This window comes from Cupressus sempervirens, chromosome 9, assembly GCF_028749045.1.
Source record: "Cupressus sempervirens isolate cs-2001-9-10 chromosome 9, ASM2874904v1, whole genome shotgun sequence".
Classification (NCBI taxonomy): Eukaryota; Viridiplantae; Streptophyta; class Pinopsida; order Cupressales; family Cupressaceae; genus Cupressus; species Cupressus sempervirens.
In genome coordinates, this window is record NC_143126.1 from 347,596,986 (window position 1) to 347,619,358 (window position 22,373).

The window sequence follows — 22,373 nt, forward strand, 5'->3', positions numbered from 1 at the left end:
GTATCCCTTATTTTATCCCCCACCAACTTAGTGTCAACTAGCATAAAATCAAAATCTAACATTTGAAAGACATCAATGCCTTCACCTTCCTACTTATCAATCAACTATTGCAATTCATCTTTTGATGTAGTAGACTGAATAGGCTACTCAAGAATGGATGGTGGTAAAATTGTGGAGCTTCTCCTCTATTCCAACTCTATAGCTCTAGCAAGATGAGTCCTTGAATTCAAAGGAAGGCTATCTTCTTTGTCTACATCATCCTCTTCTTCGTCTCCTTTTGGGATAACTTATGGGACTAATGGGAAAGGAATAACTCTCCTAATCACCTTTTGTCTCCTCTTGATTGGAGTCTTGATCTTTCTTCTCTTATGAGTAGATGGGGAGGCTTGTACCTCTTGTTGTACTAGAGACACTTCTTCTACTTTTCTTTTAGCTTCTCCTTGCTCTTTTTTAGTTGGTGGCACTTGAGGATCATCTTGGGTCTATGTAACTTCTATGTTCTTTGACCCTTGTACATTTTCTACCCCTGGCTATAGTGGTGCTTGAGTTGGTTCCTCTTCTAGCTCAACTTTTTGGGGAGAAGTTCTCTTCCTCTTGTCTTTACCTTTTTGAGCCCTATAATATCCAATTTCTCTATCAAGTTGGTGCACTATTTCTGGCCTCACTAGGGATAGATCTATAAACATAGGTAATGTTACCTTAGCTCCTCAACCTTTTACTAGGTGGGCTATAGTGTGGAAGACTACTACCTAAGGAATTGGATCCAATTTGAAAGGTCTCTTAATCCAATCCTTGGTTAGTTGGATAACATGCCTAGCCCTATGATTAATATTTGAGTTTTCTCCCTTATCAATCTCAACATTCATAATGGGTCAATCACCAATCTTATCTTTATTGAATAATGGATCAAGGAAATCCTTGGTATCCTATTATATAACCTTAAAAGGAGCCTTTATCTTCAAGGAAATTCTCATTAGATAGAGAGTCATCCTACAATAATCCCTTATATAGATATTATAGTCATCTATTGTGTTCATCTAGTGGTCTGCAATTGCATCTTCATGTTGAAATGTGTTGCCAGCCAAATACTGCACTCTTCCAATGTTATCAAAATAAGGACAAGGAGAGACATTATATTCCTCCAAGGGATAGTGATCCCACTTAGGCTCAAAAGATGGAATATGATGTTGCCAGACCACACTGAAAGGTCCTATAGTAAATTGGCACACCCAGGTTATTTTATGTTGCTTCCTTACTCTTTTGTATGTAGAAAAGAGTTTTTGAGTGATCTTCAACAATATAATTCTATCACTTGGATATCTAGGGAGCTTCTTGGGATTGATAGTGCTACTCGCTACACTCAAATAAGTGAATGTTTGATATTAGATGTTGTAGGCTTTGACTTTTGAAATCTTTTCCACTACCTCCTTTGACATCCTCTTCACATAATCTCCTTTAATGAATTAGATAATTATGAATATAAAAGCATCATTCACTAACATGTATTCCTTACTATGTTCTAGAAACTTTTTATTTACCATCTGGGGATATACTATATATAGCCATTCATTTTTATCTTGCATGTTGCCCTTTTTGAAGAGTCCCAGATAATTTGTCACCCTTGCAGATAATAGGTACACCAAATATGATGTCATGTAAAACTTATAGTTATTCTTAATCATCACTAGCTTCTCATCCAAGTTCTCACTAAGAATGGAAGCCCAATCAATTGGCATCTTTGTTGTCTTGATAGTCTTAATAAAATTCACCATCCATATATTAAGGTGTCCCAATGCTGGCATCCCCATGACTCAACTCAAGAGTATTATAGAATATCTGGTATCTTCTTTCATATAGCCTATTGTCATGTCCACTTTTCATTCTTCACACCCTAGAGGAGTCTACTCAATGTGGTTTGAGGATTGGATAATTTTAGACACTTCCTCTACATGTTCTTTATACCATCTTTCTACTTGATGATAAGTTAACCTGATAAACTTATCTTCTCTCGGAAGATGGAACACCTTCTCTATATTCTTAGGTTAGAGATCTAGCATGATCTCCCTAGTTATACTCTTTACAACCCTTTCCTCGGAGATATAGTTTTCCACTAGTGTCATGATCAGCTTTGAGGACTATACTAATGTTGGGTGTGATGTTGCATAAAGTAGCCTTGATCTAAGAAGAGCAGATATAATTAGGGACCTTTTTGTGGTTTTGTTGCACAATACCAGAATGCATTCTACTTTGTATGATCAAGTTTGGTGTCCTGGATCTTTGAATAATCATCTTGGAAGCATGATTTTGTTGGAACACCTTGAAACTTGAACACCACTAGTTTGAGGATCATCTTTGTAGCAAGGGAGGACAATGAAGAAGTCATTAAATCTAAATAAAACAACATCTATTAGTTTGGAGTCGAAGAAAAATCAATTCATACCAACCCTAATGATGACACAAAAAAAATCTAGAAATCCTAAGTGTTAAAAAAAATCTAAAAACCTAATTTAACACTAATATGAAAAATTGGGTGCACTTGGCACACCTCAGAGGTGCATTAGGTGTACCTAATCCCTATACTTATGTTTATCAAGGGTGTGCATCAAGCACACTTGATGGGTGCAGTAGTTGTGCAACCTATGAATACTTAGAGAAAAAAGGGTGTGCATTTAGTGCACCTCATGGGGTGCACTAAATGTGCACCATTTACCATCATTAAGGGATGTTTAAAGGTGTGTAGCTACACACTTTTTCTTTTAGGTGTAAAGTTTAGTTTAAAAAAAAAAAAATTAAAAAATTAAAAATGTTTTTGCAAAATAAAAAAGTGCGCAACTATGCACCTTTTTGGGTGTCTTAAATTTTTTATTTTGATGTGTACAGGGTCGAGGATGCAGATAAAAGAAAAGTGAAGAAGGGGTGAGGGTTTTCAAGTTTTATAGACTCGGGACCCAACAGACCTCTTTGAAGTGCACAATTGTGTAGCTATGTTGTTGCACACTTCAAAGAGGAAATGTTTATTCAATAAGACTTAGTGCACTAGTGAACCTTGTGAGGTGTGCTAGTGCACACTTTAATGCACAAAATGAACTTCTCCCCTAGAATTCTATTTTTTGAAATCTAGGTTTTCAAGCTGAGACTTGGATTTGACCAAAGACACAAGGTAAAACCCTAGAAAAGACTTAGACCCTAGACTTGGGATCCAAAAAACTAAAAAATAAAGTAGGGGTCCCCATTTTTAGGGAAAATGGGGTGTTCATTGTGAAACCATAACAAATATCCCTGACAAAAGGATGAAATGATAAAGGCATTTCTTCATCAACAAACATTCCTCTAATGTGTGTTAAACACAACCTAAATCTCAAATATTCCAAGCATAATTCAAGTTACTTTACAAGAAAAACCTCATAATCTCAAATCTCCAAGTTTAATGTATTCATTTCCTTTGACATCTCAAAATGTAGTCTATCAAAGATTTCTAACTTGGAAACAATCTTCCACTCCCGCTGATCCATTCATTGGGAATCTTCACAAAAGTTGTTTATCAATCATTTTTCTAACCAAATGAGAGAATTAGTTCTAAGGACTCTTAACGGGTTGTCACTTTTCATTTGAAGTCCTAGGTAATCTTTTGAATACTTTCTTTACGTAGCTCATAATGTCACCATTTGATTATTTAATGAAGCAATGGTTTTTATACTAGATAGCTCATTTAGAGTGCATGTTCCTATAGTCAAATTACCTTTCTCAGGCTTTGTAGAATCCTTCATTCATAGCACCTTTTTCCCTTTTTTATTTTCTTTCTATATCCTAACCATGCTTAGACTATATGGCCAAGACATTGGTGTCTTTTTCTCATCTTTAATCTTTGTGAACATCCCTTGCATTCCTCTTTTAAGAACTTTTTAGAAATTCTCCCACCAAACAATGATCTTAGAAATTCCTTTGAGAAGACCTTTCTATTTGAACCAATGGGGTTTGGACTATCCCTTTCTACCTTCAACCTTGGTTTGAAAACACCTAAGATAATTAATCTTTAAATTTGCAAAGTGTTGAGAACTTGTTGATCTACAATTTTGAATTCAAGACTAAAAGTCCCCTATTACTACAAGTAACATCCAATCTTCAATTGGTATAAGAAACAAAATCATAAAAATATTTTGACAAATAAATACCTCTTCCCAAAAATTGGAACCAAAGAATGGTTAGTAAGATATATCAAGATAAAATCTTGAATACACCTACCCCCTAGACTAACACAACTTTGAAAAAAACACACAACTGAAAACAAACACACAACTAAAAAGAAACACACTTGTAGATTTATTTATTTTTAGGCTTCAAAGTAATGTTCTAGGAATTGCCCATTGACTAGAAATGGAACCAATTTCCCTTGTAAGGAACTCAACCTAAAAGTATTTTCTCCTAGAATTTTCACGATCTAATAAGAACTAATCCACAAGTGTTGAAACTTAGTGTGGTTGTCCAACTTTTTTTTTCCTTGTCCCAAAGTAGAAAAAATTTAGATATTCTAAAATACTTTATCATGGCCATCTTATTGAACCACCTCTTGATGATAGCTTGATTTTTTTCCATATGCCCCAAATCAACTATTTTCTTTTTGTCCATCTCTAAAAGATTCATCAATCTAATTTGTACTCTATCAGCATCTTCATCATACCCACTCATGAATTTTAAAAAAAAAATCCTAAGGTTAAGTGGGAATACTAGTTCTTGTCCATAGACAAGTAGATATGGAGATGTCCCTAAAGCATTCTTGACCCTAACTTGGTCTATCCATAGAGCATATTTGAGTTGAGTGTGCCAATCTCTAGGATTTTCCTTCAACAAATGTCTTAAACTATGATCAAATTCTTGTTTGTAGATTCAACCACACCATTTCCTTGTGGATAATAATTTGAAGAGAACTTGATATTAATTTTCCAGTGCCCATTGAGTTAGGAATACTGATGAAAAAGATGATCTGTTATCGCATACTAGGGAGAATGGCATCCCAAATCTAGTAACAATGTGTTATTCCAAGAAATCTATAATCACCTTAGCTGTGCAATTTTTGAATGTCTTTGCCTCTATCCAACATGTACAATTATTATTAGCTATGAGAATAAAAGTGTTCCCAGTTGATGATGGTGGGTTCACTAGACCAATATGTGGGAAATATAGAAGGAGTAACCAAAGGGGGGAGGGGGGTGGGGCAGGATTGGGGGGTGAATCAATTACCACTAAAATAAATTTTAGATCCCTTAGATGTCAACAATAAAATTTAGACTGAGAAAATTAATTGTTGTTGTTACATGGTAAACACATAGATAATATTGTAACTCAGTAAATGTAGAGTGTGAATTACTTTTAGTAGATCTTAAAACATTAATAGTAATTAATTTGCAAGCATAAGAGAAATAACATGAGTACATGAGACACCAGATTTAATGTGGAAACCCAATATAGGAAAAAATACCAATGTAGCTACTTATTGTTTTCGCTCTTCTGAAGTAAGCCATGTTAGGTGCTAACCTAGTTAAAGGCTACAAAGCACACTATTAGGTGTGACCTTGTTAGAGGATTTACTCACCTTGTTAGGAGTGATCTTGCAAGAAGTCTTAAAATAATTTAATGGAATTGCCACCTTGTTAGAGGCTTTACAACTAGCTATTAAACTAACTCTATTAAGAGATTTTAGATTATTGCTACAATGGTTAGAGAGTAACAATTAAATGACCTGATTGTGATGCAAATAAATTATAGAATCTAGATCTCTTTTCTACTTAAACTTCATCCTCCTGATTGAATAGTACTTTTTTGCTCCTGATCGAATAGTACTTTTCTGCTCCATAAGGATACTTTCTTATCCTTCAAATTTTCTCCCTCTCTTTAATTCAATTAACACACTTGCACACACACTTGAAAATCACAACTTGACGTTATATTTATATCATCTAGATTGTCAAGTCAAATCAACACAAATTAGAATGACCACTAATCATTACCATAGTCAACTAGAACCAATACTTGAAATAATTAAGCTTCTCATGCTAAAACAACAAAATCCTTTATTAGCCAATTCTACTTGGTAGAAACAAGTTCTTAAATGATTTCCTATGTTAACCAATAGAAGCTCAGTTAACACTGCGAACTTGAAAAAATCCTTTGGTAACTAAGTGAACTTGGTTAGTACTAACTCTAATTAACTTTCCTTTGTTAACCATGTGAACTTGGTTAACACTATTTTCTGCCATAATTACTTTCAATGCTCGAGTGAGCTTGGTAGACACTGACTTCATAGAGTAAAAGAAATGCTCGGTAGACAAGAAAAACTATCTTGTTGACCAGGTGAGCTTAGTAAGCACTAATTGACAAATGATATGATATTTGTGTGACATCAAAGACAACACACAATTAGACAATTGTATCCAACAATCTACCTCTTTGGCATTGATGGCAACACAACATGTCATAGCACAATGAAATTTGAGAACAAGATCTTTTCTGACAAAAATTTTCTCCCTCTTAGATTTCTCACCAAAAACTTCTTCTTTATGCAGTAATCTCCCTCTATGAATGAAATAAACAACTCCTCCCTCTTGAAATGACAAAAACAAATTTTAGAAAGATATGATAGTAATCTTCTCCCTCTTTGACAAAACGTGCCAAATTAGTATCAATGTACCTTGAGTATTGATTCATATGCAATATTTTCTTGAGTATGTTGTATCAATTGATTGATCTTTAACTTGGTTCATGTTGATGCATCACTAAAACTTCATTTAGTGAGCTCCAAATAGGGGAATGACCCCTAACTTACCTCTTAGATACAAGAATGCATCCTTAGGTAATGGCTTGGTGAATATGTCTGCAATCTATTCTTTTGTATAAACATATTCCAAAATGATTTCTTTGTCTTGCACCAATTCTCTGACAAAATGATATTTTATAGCAATGTGCTTTGTTTTGAAATGCATCACTAGGTTCTTTGATATGTTAATTGCATTGGTGTTATCACTATACATGACTACTAGTTCTTTGATCTCAACCTTCATGCCTTCTAACAATTGTTAAACCAAACAATGTTAGAATAGTTCACTGTTATTGCTACACGCTTTGCTTCTACTGTAGATTAGGATGTGCAATTTTTCTTCTTGCTTGTCCAAGATACCAACCTTTTACCAAGAAAGAATGCTCCATCACTTGTTCTTTTTTTTTCATCAAGATTTCTTGCCCAATTAGCATTAGTGCATACCTTTAGGTCTAAGTTCCCTCCAAGTTTGTACCATAAACCATAGTCTTAAGTGCCTTTCAAATATCTCAAGATTATTTTGATTGCCATCATGTGATTTTCTCTAGGTTTTGCTAAGAATCTTGCCACTGTTCCAACTACTAAGGAAATGTCAAGTTTTTTGTAAACTACATTCTATAATTTTCCAATCATTGATCTGTATAAGGTCTAATCTACTTCTTTGGAGTCATCATCTTTTGTAAGCTTTTAGTCCAGTACACATCGGGGTTCCAACAATTTTTGAATCTTCCATTCCAAACTTCTTGAGTATCTCCTTCATATATTTAGATTGAGTAATGTAGATACCATTCTTGTTTTGTTGAATCTATAATCCAACAAATAATTTTATCTCACCAAACATGGACATTTCAAACTCTTTGTTCATTTTTTCTGAGAATACTTTGCATAGATCATCATTTCCTATAAATAGAGTATTATCCACAAATACTCTACCAACACAATCTTGTTATTTGGTCCTTCCTTGATAAACAAACTATTGTTATCGTTAGTTCTCTAAAAACAAATCTATATAAGGTAGTTATGTAACCTTTTATACCATGCTCTAGGAGCTTGTTTCAAACCATACAGTGCTTTGTGTAATTTGTAGACTATGTCCCTTTTGTTGGGATCAACAAAACCTTCTGGTTGTTTTATGTAGATTTCTTCATCAAGAATTCCATTCAGAAATATAGATTTAACATCCATTTGATATACTTTGAATCCTCTGTGAACAACATGTGCAAGTAGGGTTCTAACACCTTCTAATCTTGCAATAGGGGTAAAAGTCTCACCATAATCAATACCTTCTTCTTGAGAATACCCTTTGCATACTAATTTGGGTTTGTTTCTTGATACTTGTCCATCTTCATTCAACTTATTTCTAAATACTAATTTTATTCCAATCACATTTTTATCTTTAGGCCTAGGAACAAAAGTCCAAGTTTTTTTCTTTTGTATCTATTCTATTTCTTCATTCATTGCCTCAGTCCAACTTTCATTTTCTATAGTATCCTTAACACTTCTAGGTTCAAAATTAGCAAGTAAACATGTACCTTTTAATTTGCTTCTTGTCATGGCACCTTATGATTTATCTCCAATAATCTGACTAGGTGCATGATGCCTTTTGACATATTTGGCCAATACAGGTTCTTTTCCTTTTGAATTAATTGCACTATCTTCATTTTGAATCTCAACTTATGGCTCGGGTCATTTAGACTCAATAGGCATTGGCTCAATAACTTTAAAATGTGACTCAAGTCCTTGTGACTTGGTTGTACTTCTTGCAACTTGGTAGCTGAGGAAGACTCAGGAGGTGAAGTCTCCTTATTGTTAGATGTGTTTGGCAATGTATCAGGTTTGAAGTAAACAAATCTTTTGTAATCTTTTGGTTCCCTTTTTCTTTCTTCTTCAGTCTTTTTTGCAAACTCATCAATTCTCACATGTGCACTTTCTATGATTTTATGAGTGGACAAATTTAAACATTTATATGCCTTACTTTTGCAAAAATATCCTAAGTATATACCTTCATCACCTTTCACATCAAGCTTTTCTTTTCTAGACTCTTTCAAGATATAACATTTACTACCAAATACTTTTAGAAAACTTATATTGGGTTTGTAGTCATACCATAATTCATAAGGGGTTTTATGTGAGTCCTTCTTCAACTAAACTCAGTTCAAAGTATGAACTGTAGTGTTGATGGCCTTCTTTTAGCATTTGATAGCAACACTCTTTTCAATCATTAGAGTCCTTGCACAATCCATGATGCATCTGTTTCTTCTTTCAATTATTCCATTCTACTCAGGAGTTCCAGGGGCTGATATTTTCCTTTTGATTCCTCTTTCAATGCAAAAGTTATTGAATTCATTGGAGATGAATTCACCACCTCTGTCTAATCTTAAGCATAATAATCTTTTTCCTGTTTCTTTTTCTACTCTTGCTAGATACCATTTCAAGTTCTCAAATGCTTTTGACTTTTCTCTAAGATACATAATAGTCATCATTCTAGAATAGTCATCAACAAAAAGAATAAAGAATTTTTCTCCACTATAAGTTTCTACTCCAATGTTTCCACATATGTCAATATGAACAATTTTCAAGATATCTTTAGATTGATAGTTTTTGCTCTTAAAACTAGTCTTTCCCATTTTGCCAATCTTACAATTTTTTGCATAAACCAACATCTAGTTTCTTTAAACTAGAGATACCTCTTACTTTTCAAATTTTTCTTATCTTGACCATATTATCAAAATTTACATGACATAGTCTTCTGTGCCATAACTAACTTTCTTCCATTTCAGTAATAAAACATGAGCAATCACCAAGATCAAGATAAAATAGGTTACTTTTTGTTTGTTTTCCTAATCCAATCAGATTCCCTTTATCATCCAATAGTCTTGCCTTGCCATGCATGAGTTTTACCTTGAATCCAATGTTGATTAGCTATGCTACACTTAGTAGATGATTTTTCAATCCTTCAACCCAATAGGCATTGTCACATACAAGTTCATTGGTTAAGGATATGAAACCTTTCCCTTTTATGCAACAAGGTTCATTGTTTCCAAATCTAACACTGCCTCCACCATAGTGTTCAAAGTGTTCAAATTTTTTTTTTTTTTCGAGTCATATGATGTGAACATCCACTATCTATGATCCATGTGTCATTTTTATTGACATGTGAGATAAGTCTCATCTTATCTTCTTCTTCATTAAATTCATCTTCTATAGTAATGTACACAATTTCATCTTCACTTTTATCAAAATCTTTAGCCCTAAAACAAGTCTTCTTACCTTTCTCTTTGAAGGACTTGTGACTTTTGGATTTCTTCTTACCTTTGTACTTGTGTCTCTTCTTCTCATCCTTTCTTTCTTTTCTTGGGCACTTGGCAGCAATATGACCAATCTCTTCACATGAAAAACAAATTAAAGGAACCTTACCTTTGTACTTTTCTCTTCCTCTAGAATATTTCTTTGCAAGTAAAGCTTCAACAACATCAAGATCACTATCAAAACTTTTCTCTGTTTCCTCTTTAGTTTTTTACTAAATGTCCTTTGTTTTCTTGCCTTCTTCTTTGAGTGAAATTTTAGCTTCAAATGCAAACTCAACATTTTTGGAAGCTAGAGCATGATTGTCGAAATTGTCTAGCTCAAAAGTTGTCAATCTTCCTACTAAGGCATCCAAACTTAATTTGTGATTTGGGTCACATCTCTTTTCTTGAATAATAGATACACTAATTGCATAGAAAGGAAGCAATGTTCTGAGAACTTTACTAACAATAGTTTCTTCCTTGATTTCTCCTCCAGAAGCTCTAATAGCACTAAAACTACCTTTTATTCTTTCCACATATTTGGCAACATTTTCATCGTCTCTCATTCTCATCTAATCAAATTGTCCCTTAGGAATTTTTGTTTTGGCTCTCCTTACATTGTCATTACCACCATAGATGTCCCTTAGCTTGTTCCACATATCAAAAGTAGTTTTACATTCTTTGATCTTATCAAATTCATCATACCTAAGAGTAGATGCAATATCAATCATCATGATTTTATGGTTCTTTTTCTCAGCAAGATCTCTAATAGATAATGTACTAGTAGGAGTTTTGTATTCTTCATCGAGGTATTTGCAACCTAAATCACTAATGGTGGCCAGATGAAGTCTCATGAGTGCCTACCATGCTGAAAAGGTGTCTTTGTTTAGCATTGGAATCTCTCTCTTGTAAGACATCTTGATCTTTAGCTTAGGTCCTTGAAACCTTTCCTACAAGCACCAAATGCTTTGATACCAGTTGTTGGAAATATAGGAGTAACTGAGGGGGGGAGGGGTGAATCAATTATCACTAAAATAAATCATTGATCCTGTAGATGTCAACAATAAAATTTAGACTAAGAAAACTAATTGTTGTTTCTACTCAGTAAACACACAAAAAATGTTGTAACTCTGTAAATATAGAGTGTGAATTACTTTTAGCAGATCTTAAAACATTAATAGTAATTAATTTGCAAGCATAAGAGAAATAACATGAACACATGAGACACCAAATTTAATGTGGAAACACAATATGGAAAAAACCACCAATGTAACTAGTTACTATTTTTTACTCTTCTTGAGTGAGCCTTGTTAGGAGCCAACCCAATTAAAGGTTACAAAACACACTGTTAGGTGTGACCTTGTTAGCATATTTAATTACCCTATTAGGAGTGGCCTTGTAGGAGGTATTAAAATAATTAAATGGAATTGCCACCTTGTTAGAGAATTTATAACTGGCTATTAAACCAACTCTGTTAAGAGATTTTAGATCACTACTACAATGGTTAGAGAGTAACAATGAAATGACTTAATTGTGATGCAACTGAATTGCTGAATCTAGATCTCTTTTCTAATTAAACTTGATCCTTCCTAATCAAATAGTACTTTTTTTCTCCACAAGGATACGTTCTTATCCTTCAAATTTGTCCCTCTCTTTAATTCAATCAACACACTTGTGCACACACTTGAAAATCACAACTTGACCTTATATTTTTATCATCCAGATTGTCAAGTCAGCTTAATAAAAATTAGAATGACCATTAATCATTACCATAGTTGGCTAGAACCAATACTTAAAATAATTAAGCTTCTCATGCCAAAACAAAAAAATCCTTTATTAGCTAACCCTGCTCGGTAGAAACTAGTTCTAAGACGATTTTCTCTGTTAACCAACAGAAGCTTGGTTAACATTGTGAACTTGAAAAAATCCTTTGGTAACCAAGTTAACTCATTTAGCACTAACTATGTCCAACTTTCCTTTGTTAACCATGTAAACTTGGTTAACACTATTTTCTACCATAATTTTCTTTAACGCCCGAGTGAGCGTGGTAGACATTGACTTCACAGAGTAAACTTTAGGAATGCTTGGTAGACAAGGAAAACTGTCTTGTTGACTGAGTGAGCTTAGTAAGCTCTAACTGATGATTGATATGACATTTGTGTGACATAAAAGACAAAAAAAAATTAGAAAATTGAATCCAACATAATAAAATCCAGCCCTCACTTTGCAAAGGGGCATACCTCAAACATTGGTTGTAATAGGATTGTAGGATGTCTTTCTCTATTAGCACTAGTCTGACAAATATGACAAGTATGCACATGTTCAAAAGTATCTTTGAATGTTGTTGGCTAGGAATAACCTAATCTTAAAATCATATGAGCAATTTCTTCTACTGAACTACGCCTAGTACCATACTTATATTGAAATTTTCCAAGAACTTCTTTTACTTCCTTGCATCCCAAGCATTTTAGGTAAATTCTTCATAGTTCCTTTTGTATAATTTTCTATCATGCAACATATAGGATTCACACTTCATTTTGAGTCCCCTATGATGTGAACTATTCATCCAATTGGGGCACTAATTTTGTAAAGGATAATAAACAATATCCTAGTACCAAACATCTATTATTATACATTGGTCAATATCAACTTGAGATTCTACAATCTTTTTTTGATCTTCCACATCTATTTCATCATTAAACCATAATTTCTTTTCATCTTCAATTTGGTTATCTGCTATCATTTTTTATAATCCTTGGCCTCTTACTAACTTTGTGGGTTGAATCTCTAAATCAAATTCCTGAAGGATTGCCATCCATTTTCCTCATCTTTCACCAAGTTCATTTTGCATCAACAATGTCTTAACTTCCAAATCAGGCAAAATCACATATACCTTGCTTCTTAGTATATAATGGCAAAACTTGTTTACCACTTTGATTAAAGGAAAAGGTTGTATGTCATGGTTAGAATAGTTTAACTTAACATTTTTAAGAGGGCATCTCATAAAGGAAATAGGCCTTTCATCTTCTTTTTCCTTCTTCTGTGTGAAAATCCCAACACATGAATGTTCTAAAGTAAAAGAGTATATTTTGAAAAATAGTCCATAGTTCAGACTCACCAGTACTAGGGCTATGGAAATTACCACCTTGATATCCTCAAATGATTTCTTAATCTCTGGAATCCATTCTTATTTTACTCCCCTTTTGAGTAAATCATTAAGAGGAAGAACCATCTCTGCAAATCTACTTATGAATTTTCACGCAAAATTTATCTTCCCAAAGAAAGACTTAAGTTCTTTTCAACTATGAGGAGGTGATAACTTCATAATAGCTTCAATTCTATTAGGATTAGTGGAGATCCTATCTTTAGAGATGATATAGCCCAGGATTTTTCCCTTAGTATCCCCAAATGAACATTTCTTGGAATTGAGGGATATGTTGTATTTGTGACATCTATTGAATACCTGTCTTAAATTAGTAATATGAGTGCTTCAATCCTTTGAAAAGATAGTTAAATTATCCATGTAGATGACTATACACTTGCTTATCAATCCCCTAAATTCTTCATCCATGGCTCATTCAAATGTAGCCCCTACATTAATCAACCCAAAAGGCATTATTCTATAAGAAAAAGTTCCCCATTTAGTTGTGAAGGTGATCTTCAACCTATCTTCTTCATCAACCATTACTTGACTATATCTTGAATATCCATCCAAGAAATACATCATGTTTAAACCATTAGCAATTTGCAAAACCTCATCCAATGAAGGCAAAGGGTAGTTTTCCTTTTGAGATGTGAGGTTCAAGTTATGAAAATCCATGCAAAGACAAATCTTATTAGTCATTTTCTACACAAGAACCAAATTAGCCACCCAGGTAGAATGGAGAATGGGGAAGATGATCTTGGCATCAACCAACTTCTTAACTTCCTTCATTAGTAGTGGTTCAATGATAGGATTAACAGGCTTTTACCTTTGATAGAAAGGTTTGGTGTCTGATTTCAATAGAATGTCATGCATAATAATCTTAGGATCATATGTTTTTAGCTCTTCATAGATCCAAGAAATGACATCCTTATACTCTATAAGTAATTTGAGCATATATTTCCTTTCTTCTATGTTACATATCTTTCTGATCCTTACTCATTCTAGGATCTTCATCAATACACAAATTGTATGAATTGTATTCCTCAATGCCCTTTTCTTTGACCATTTTTCTATCAAGTGTTGATTCGTCTTGATAAAAAATGTGTTCCAACTCAACCATTCCCTTAGGAATAGTTTTGATTTTTAATTTTAGGATCCCATCTTCATCTTCAAGTTCATCATCTTCAGGTTTTTTTGTCTAGAGTGTCATCAATTTCTTTCCCTTTAATGTGGCCATTTCACATGATAAATTCAATTATATGTTGATCATCTTGAAAAACTTGGAAGTTTTTAATAGTGTCTAGGATAGATAGGCCAACAACCAATTCTACTAAAAATCTTTTCAATTTTGTTCTCTCGGCTTGTTGTAATGTGCTAGCTAAAATATCGAGAGCATCTGCTACCATGTTTTTTCTGCTTGGAATGGATTTTATGTTCAAAGCTTCAAAATAATCCATTAGATCCCACACTCTTTTCCTATAAGCAAGCAACCTCTTGTCATTACAAGAATATACCAATTTCACTTGCCTTATTACCAACTAAGAATCTCCCTTGATTATGAGAACTATGATTCCTTTCTCCAATGCAAAAAGAAGTCCTTATATCAATGCTTCATACTTTGCAACACTATAAGTACATTGAAACTATAATCAATATGTTGTGTAGAAAGACATATCTTTTGGGTTAATCAACTCAATACCTATGTTGGCTCCTAATTTGCATTTGGAACTATCAAAGCAAAGTGTCCAGATTAGATCTTCTTTGGCCTTCCTAACCTTATGCTTATTTATCCTTAGGTTTTCTTTCACTTGGACCTAAAAGGATTGTTTCTTGGGGATCCACTGTTGTCTCTCATAGGGTGGACTTGATAATTTTCCATTGTTACTCATCGATACCAGAAAAGTATATTTTTCTTATTTGTCCTAAATTTCCCCTATCAATTCTATAATCTCATCCACTTTGGGTTTAGGATGGATGACTACTAAAGTTCATCCTTGACCTTTCATGTATTGTCTTCTTCTTTGAACTTTGATCATTCCTAGTGGAGGAGAAGACAAACCTCCACCATCTGAAGAGGTATCACTATATGATGCATTTAGATCTTCAATATCCTCTTCAACATTTTCCACAGATTTAGATATGTTTATAGAACTTTGATTTCCTATGGGTTCATTTTTTGGAATGTTACCGCTCTTTATTTTCATCTTCTATGTTAATACCTTAATGACTACTTCTTGGAAAAATGAACATTTGAACTCTGAATGGCTAACTTTATGTAATCAACAAAATCCTAAGAGAAGTAGGATTCTGGGGTTAGCTTCTTCTCCTAAACATTGTAAATTAGCCACCATGTTTTCTATGAACTATGTTATGATCTCATCCTTTGTTAAAATCTTGGATCTTTTATTTTGATCATCTAATATTTTGGTTGAAGTTGCATCAAAAGCCATCACTTTGTAAGAGCCCAAATCTAATTGTACAAATGAATCCTCATTAGGTGCATTATATTCTATAATAATTATTTTTAACTTTGGCTCTACATCTATCTTGATTTGATTATTCAACCCTTTCCATGGTAACCATAACTAAGTAAAATCTATAGAAAACCATTGTCTTAGGCATTTTGTCCATTCTCTACTTAGTACTAGTCCATATGTTTCAAGAATATCAACCACATGTATATTGATGATGTCTTGAATCTAGGGGTCAATTCTTAATTGTATCCAAACATCTTTCAACACACCAATGACTTTCACCTCTATTTTATCCAATTGTATTACTATGCGATTAGAAGGCTGAGAAGTGACTCCCAACCTTTGTGCTATTGATAGTGGCATAATATTGCAAAAGGCTACTAAATCAATTAGGCAAGTATGAAGATTATTCCCCTATATCCTAATGCTAAGGAAAAATGGGGGCACCTTAAACTTGTCTTTAAACATAGTTGGCATTGCCTTTGAAGCATTGACTTGTTGAGATACTATCTTTTGAGGAACAATACTTGTATTATGAGGTGCCTTTGTATGATCAAGATTTTTTATCAGTGCCTCTCATTGATGAGGATGGTTTTGAAGCATGTCAAACATGGATATGTTAGCATTTGTTTGTTTCAAATCTTCCACCACACTATACTTTTTAGTAGATCAAGTAGGATTTTTCAAGATTGTTGGCACATTTTCTTGTTTATGATTTTGTTGTCCTCTATATGAGGGCTTAATTGGTATTGGATTATTACTCATTGTTTGGTTGGGAGGAGTTGGTTGTAATGCTAGAGGAATCTCATTTTTCATAGGTTCGTTTCTGCTTTGCAGATTGTAAGTATTTTGATTTTCATTGCAAAGCAAGTATTTCTTCAGGTTGAATGTTTGGTTCTTGAATAAATGGAAAAGAGAATTCTTAATTTCCCAGTTGTTCCACCTATATGTTCTATGTAGAATCATAGGATTCTAGTAGCATCAAATTGAATTGTATAGGAGGCACATTGTCATTAACTTGTGAATTTTGAGTCATGTCTTGATTTCCACTATAATATGAACCATCATTGTTAGAGGCATTTTGACCATCATCATATTGATTAATGTCCACATACTAAAAATTATTGTTATTTTTATCTATAGGCATGCTTCCATTTTTTGGATGAGTGTTTCATTGTAGATTCTATCTTTGGAAGCCATTTTTATGATCAGGAGGATTGAAGTTGTTTCCTCCATTATTGTTTCCTACATTGTTGTTCCCATCATTGTTGTTTCTATTGAAATTCCTATTGTAGTTCTAACCATAATTATTGTTATTGTAAGGACTAGCATTGTTTCTTTGGAAGTTGTTATTCTGTCCTTGTGACAACCTCAAGTGAGTTAGCTCATTGTTCATTTGTGACATGGTCTTCTTCATTTGACCAAACTTAGAGGAAAAACTAGTTTTTTCTTTAGTAAAAGCTACTACCTTTTTCTTGAAGAAAGCAACATTTGGAGGTTCATATCCTAGATATGTTAAACAAGGCTTTGCAAAGCAGGTACCTACTATAATGGAACTAGATTAATAGGTATGAATTGGCTAGGCATCATAAGTTCTCTAATAGAATATGTTGGCATTGTTGTAATAGCTTGAGCTGGAAGCATCAATCCTCCTCTATTAGGAATGACTTTCTTAGTAAAGGTAATTGCTTCTATGATGACTTTGTCCAATGTATCAAGATTTTTGATGTAGGAAGTCTTCTTAGAAAAATAGCAGTATGTTGGAAATATGTCCAATCAATTAGATAAAGTAAGTCATGGTTGTCATTTATGGCAACATATTTGTTTTAAAGATTAACCCCATTCAGTTACAGAAAAAAATTGTCTAAGTATCAAACAATAATATAGCATCAAGATAGTTTTGATGATAACAAAATATTCCCTTAGAATATCCTCTTGTGCAGTTGACTAGAGATGCATGACATCACAAGGATGATATATACTAGTGTGCATGTCCATACAGTCAACCAAACTCAAGTTATGATAAAAATAGTGATGTAGTACTGATACAATATAGAACAGAGTGTATCAACATAGTATGGTTAACAATTTGAGTTATTATTTTAAGTTATATTTTCTTGTTGAGCCAACTCTGATAATTTTATATGAGTTGGCTAAAGAAGAATTCACTAAGATGTTCCATATAAGTAAAGCATTTTATTTGTGAAGTTAATTGGTGTGGAGTACAAAAAAGCGTGAATTGTGAGTTGTGAAGGTAAAAAGTGAATGATTCAGTGATGTAAAGTTGATATGATCTTGTGAAATAAGAGTAACAAGTGATTTGATATGTGATGCAAAGATCTAATGCAGACTAATATGTCCATAGCTGGTGTTGTGTGAAGAATCATCAATCAGAAGATTTGTGAAGTACAAAAAACAAGTCAATATTGTATGTATACTCATATTTTGAAGAACTTATTGTATGGTTGCATGTTAGGGTAGTGTGCTCTTCTTGCACATATTTGTATATGATCCACCAACTCCTAATAGAGTTGAAGCAACTCCTAATATGATTGAGGCTTCTAACAAGGCCTAGTCTCCTAATAGGGACTGAAGAAAATATACATGCTTCATAGACTCCTAATAGGGTCAATATCCTTAAGCAAATCCTTATATATAGTGAATCATCTAGTGGGTTCCATCCCCACTGGGGTTTTCCCTTGGACAGAGTTTCCCTAGTTAACAAAATATGGTGTTATGATATTTCTTTGTGTATGGTTGTTCACATTGCTCAGCACTATTGGTTTATTTTATTATGCACATCATCAAGTGATTAATAATATTCAATTGTGGGTTAAAATATTGAAACTACTAATTCAATCCCCCCCCCCTCTCAGTATTATCTATTTCTAACAATTGGTATCAGAACGTAGTTATTCAGAAAGGGCTTAATAGATTGAATAAGATCCCTATGGATATGGAACAACTGAAAAAAAATCTTGAAGAAGTATTTGAATAGACTGATCTTCTTACTGATGAAAGAGATGGTCTCAAAGATAGATACAAGGATGCAAAAGCCTACATTGGTGAATTGAAGGACAAGATAGATGACCTAAAATAGAAAAAGTCCTACTAATCAATCCAGTGATGATGACATTGAAGAGCTGTAGAAAGAAAATGAGATCCTAAAACATGAGTTAAAGATAGTTGAACTTGAGTCTTAAGAAAAATGGAGGTAAGATTGATTCTAAACTAAAAGCAGAGAATGTAGATCTAAGATCTAAGTTAAGAAAGGTAACATCAGAACTAGAATCTATTAAGATAGAACATGCAAAACTAGAAAAATACAACATTATTGTGAAAGGTGACTTGGTACAAACCAAGCAACAACTTAAGAAATTGTATACTTACAATGATAAAATTGAAGAGAAAATATGTTTTTAAAGACACAATTATGATAAGACTAGACTTGGATTCTTTCTTGGTCAATCCACCAAGAAACCTATTGAAACAAAAGAACCTATTACTCTTGAAGTCAATAAAGACCTAAGTAAGTAAGATAGATGACACATCTAAGGATAAAGTGAATGTTTCTCACTTAGAGAAGAACAAAGAATTTGATCAAGATATGTTTAGAATGGAATCTTTTGCCTTGTGTGATGAACCTAAAGACACTAAAGCTAATTGTGAAGGTAAGTCTTTCAAACCTATTTCAAAATTATATTGTCATGATTGTCATGGATATGGTCATTATGCAGTAGATTATAAGAAACCTAAATTTGATAGTGATAATGTAAATAGTAGGATGCATAGGAACACTAACCATGTAGGAAATAGAAGAAGATCTCGCTATAATGAGAGTGGAGAAAGAAGATAAATTGTTTTCTATAGATACAACAATCTTGGACATATTGCAAGGAATTGTAGAACACCTAATGACGAGTTAAATGAACACAAAAAGGATGTACTTGTATGTCAGTTATGTAATAACTTTGGACACACAACAAGGTTTTGTAGAATGGATAGAAGAGATCTAAATAGGAATCAAAAATACAAAAAGAGTAATAAAAGAAATGAAGTAAAAGAGAAAACTAATGAATTAAAGGAATCATTTGTGAATGTAAAGGAACTAGAAAGTACTTATATAAATTTAGAAGATGTCCCTGACAAGACAATGAAGTCACTTATTGTTAGTGAATCTTCTCACCAGAATTAAGCATTCTCAATGGAACAAAGTATCAATTATTGATAATTGATGCTAGAGAGGGTATTAAGAGTTGTGTAGTTGATAAAAGGTAGTAGAAAATGAGAGAAGTCTACAGTAAAGTGCACATTTCCTAATATGATTAGGATGAAGAGATATGAAAGGATCAAACTCTCTATTACATAGAGACAATATACTAAACTAGTGGCAGATACACATTTATTACACAGTACAAATTACAAAAGATTTAAAGGACATGAACTAACTTGCACATATCACTTGTTTGTGTGAAATTTATGAGCAAGATTTAAAGAATTAAAGAACGCTACAAGCATGCAAAGTCACTAGAAACCCTAGTGCACATAATTGAGGCATTTTTTTGAATTATTGAGCATAATCCTTCAAGAATGGAAAGAAAAGAAGTTTATAATGTAAGCAGTAGATCTAGGTATAATTTTAAGAAGTACCCATTTGTTTCTTTTCTCGATGACCCCATTGGAGCATTTTTGAAAATTTCAAAAAATGTTATTCATGTGGAAGATATTAGAGGTTACATTTATTATAAGATTGAGAGTATAGGTGACTCTGAGATCCACAAGGAATTGGAAAAGATGTGCAACAATGATTTGTCGTTGAAATCCAAACACGAGTTTCTAGAATGTCTTAACCTAGTTAAGCATATGTTCTATATGGACCTTGATAATAATGACTAGACAAGAATAATTCTTAGTAGAGTTCATGATGATCTTTTATGGCTGGGAGACTCTATAATTAGCATTGATAAAGACCTAATTCACAAGGTCATAGGATTAAGCAATTAGGGAAGCAATCTAGTAAATATCAAGAATGTGTGCAAGCTTGTTGAGGCAAATCTCAACAAATATTTTGATGGAAGGAATATGAAGGTCAACTCAATCCTAGATGATGGATTAAAATTTATTTGCAAAATTTTGGGTTACAAGTATAACCATGGATCAAGAATTGATTCAATCCCTACAAGATTTCTACATCTAACTTACCTAGCTATAAGAGCTGAAGAAGTAAACATGTGTGATATTGTCAGAATTCAATTGTTGGACAATATCTCAAGAATTAAGATTTTAAGAAGTGTAGTATTCAAATTTGAATCCCTTCTAGCACATATATTCTTCTATGCTACCAAGAAGTTTCTTGGTATTACAATTTGGAATGAGAATGAGTGTACAATGTAGTAGATCACTCAAGCCTATAGATCTAGCCCAAAGCAATCAGAGATAGTAAATTGGATAGAATCATGAAGTCTTTTTAGATGGAAATGAAGAAGAGGTATAGAATACCTCTAACACTTGTAGAAAAGTACAAGGATGAAATATGTTTTATGGTTGAAATAGACTTTACATGCATGGAGGCAGTAGTTCCTCGAATGAAATTCATTGAACCTATGGGTTGTGAAATGAGTGAGGACCTAATTGAAAGGTATGCACAGATAATTTTTTACTCTAAAGTTAATTCTAATTGTCCTAGATGGGGAAAATATACAGAGAAAATGGGGGAAGTGAAAACTAGTCAAGTCATAGAGGATTCCAAGAAGAAGGTAGAGAAAGTTATTTATTCCATCCTAAAGGAATCTGGAATGTCAAGGAAAGAGTTTGATGAGGTAAAGGGAATAGCCATGGAGATGAAAGCTAGTGGCCAAATTGAGCTCCTAACCCCTTAACCCATTATAGTGGTAGGACCTATAGAATAGGTCATAGTTGCCCAAATAAGTGTGCAGACTCCTTCTATGCCCTATGCAGTAGTTGCACAACAACAACCACCAAGGAAACTAGTGAAGATAAAGGAAACTTTTGCAACAAGAAAGCCTACAAGGAGAAAAAATTAGACAATCAGTGCCCCAAGAAAAAGGAAGAAAACTCTACAAATTAGTTCATCTGAGTCTAAGGAAGAAACTAGTGATAGACTAGTTGAAGTAGCTGATCAAGAAAAAAAAACATCAACAGGACGCACAACATCAAAGCCAAAGGTAGAAAACCTTAACATGCAAATCATTAATGATAACAATTTTGTATAGTTGAATAAATATTATGACTTGTATAATAACATAGATAGGAGATAGCTAGAAAATGTTTTAGTTAGAAATATGATTTTGAAAGATAAAAGGTTTGATACTATATAGGGACAAATACCCAAAGAGTTGTACAAGAGACTGCTAAACATGAAAAATAGAGTCATAGAAGAGGACAAATAGATAAGAGTAAACATGATAAGAAAGTTATGTACTATAAATAGTGAAGAAGAAATAAATGTAATTTTAAAAGGTATAGCACCAATACTGAGGCATAACAAAAGATCCATCCTAATTATAGGAGGTAATTATGAGGAAATCAACAAAGAAACTCAAGAAGCCATAGTCTCTTTCATGTCTATTGTGCCTAAGGATAGTGCATAGTTAATAGAGGCAAGCCAGATGACTAAAGTAAGTGTATAGATGATT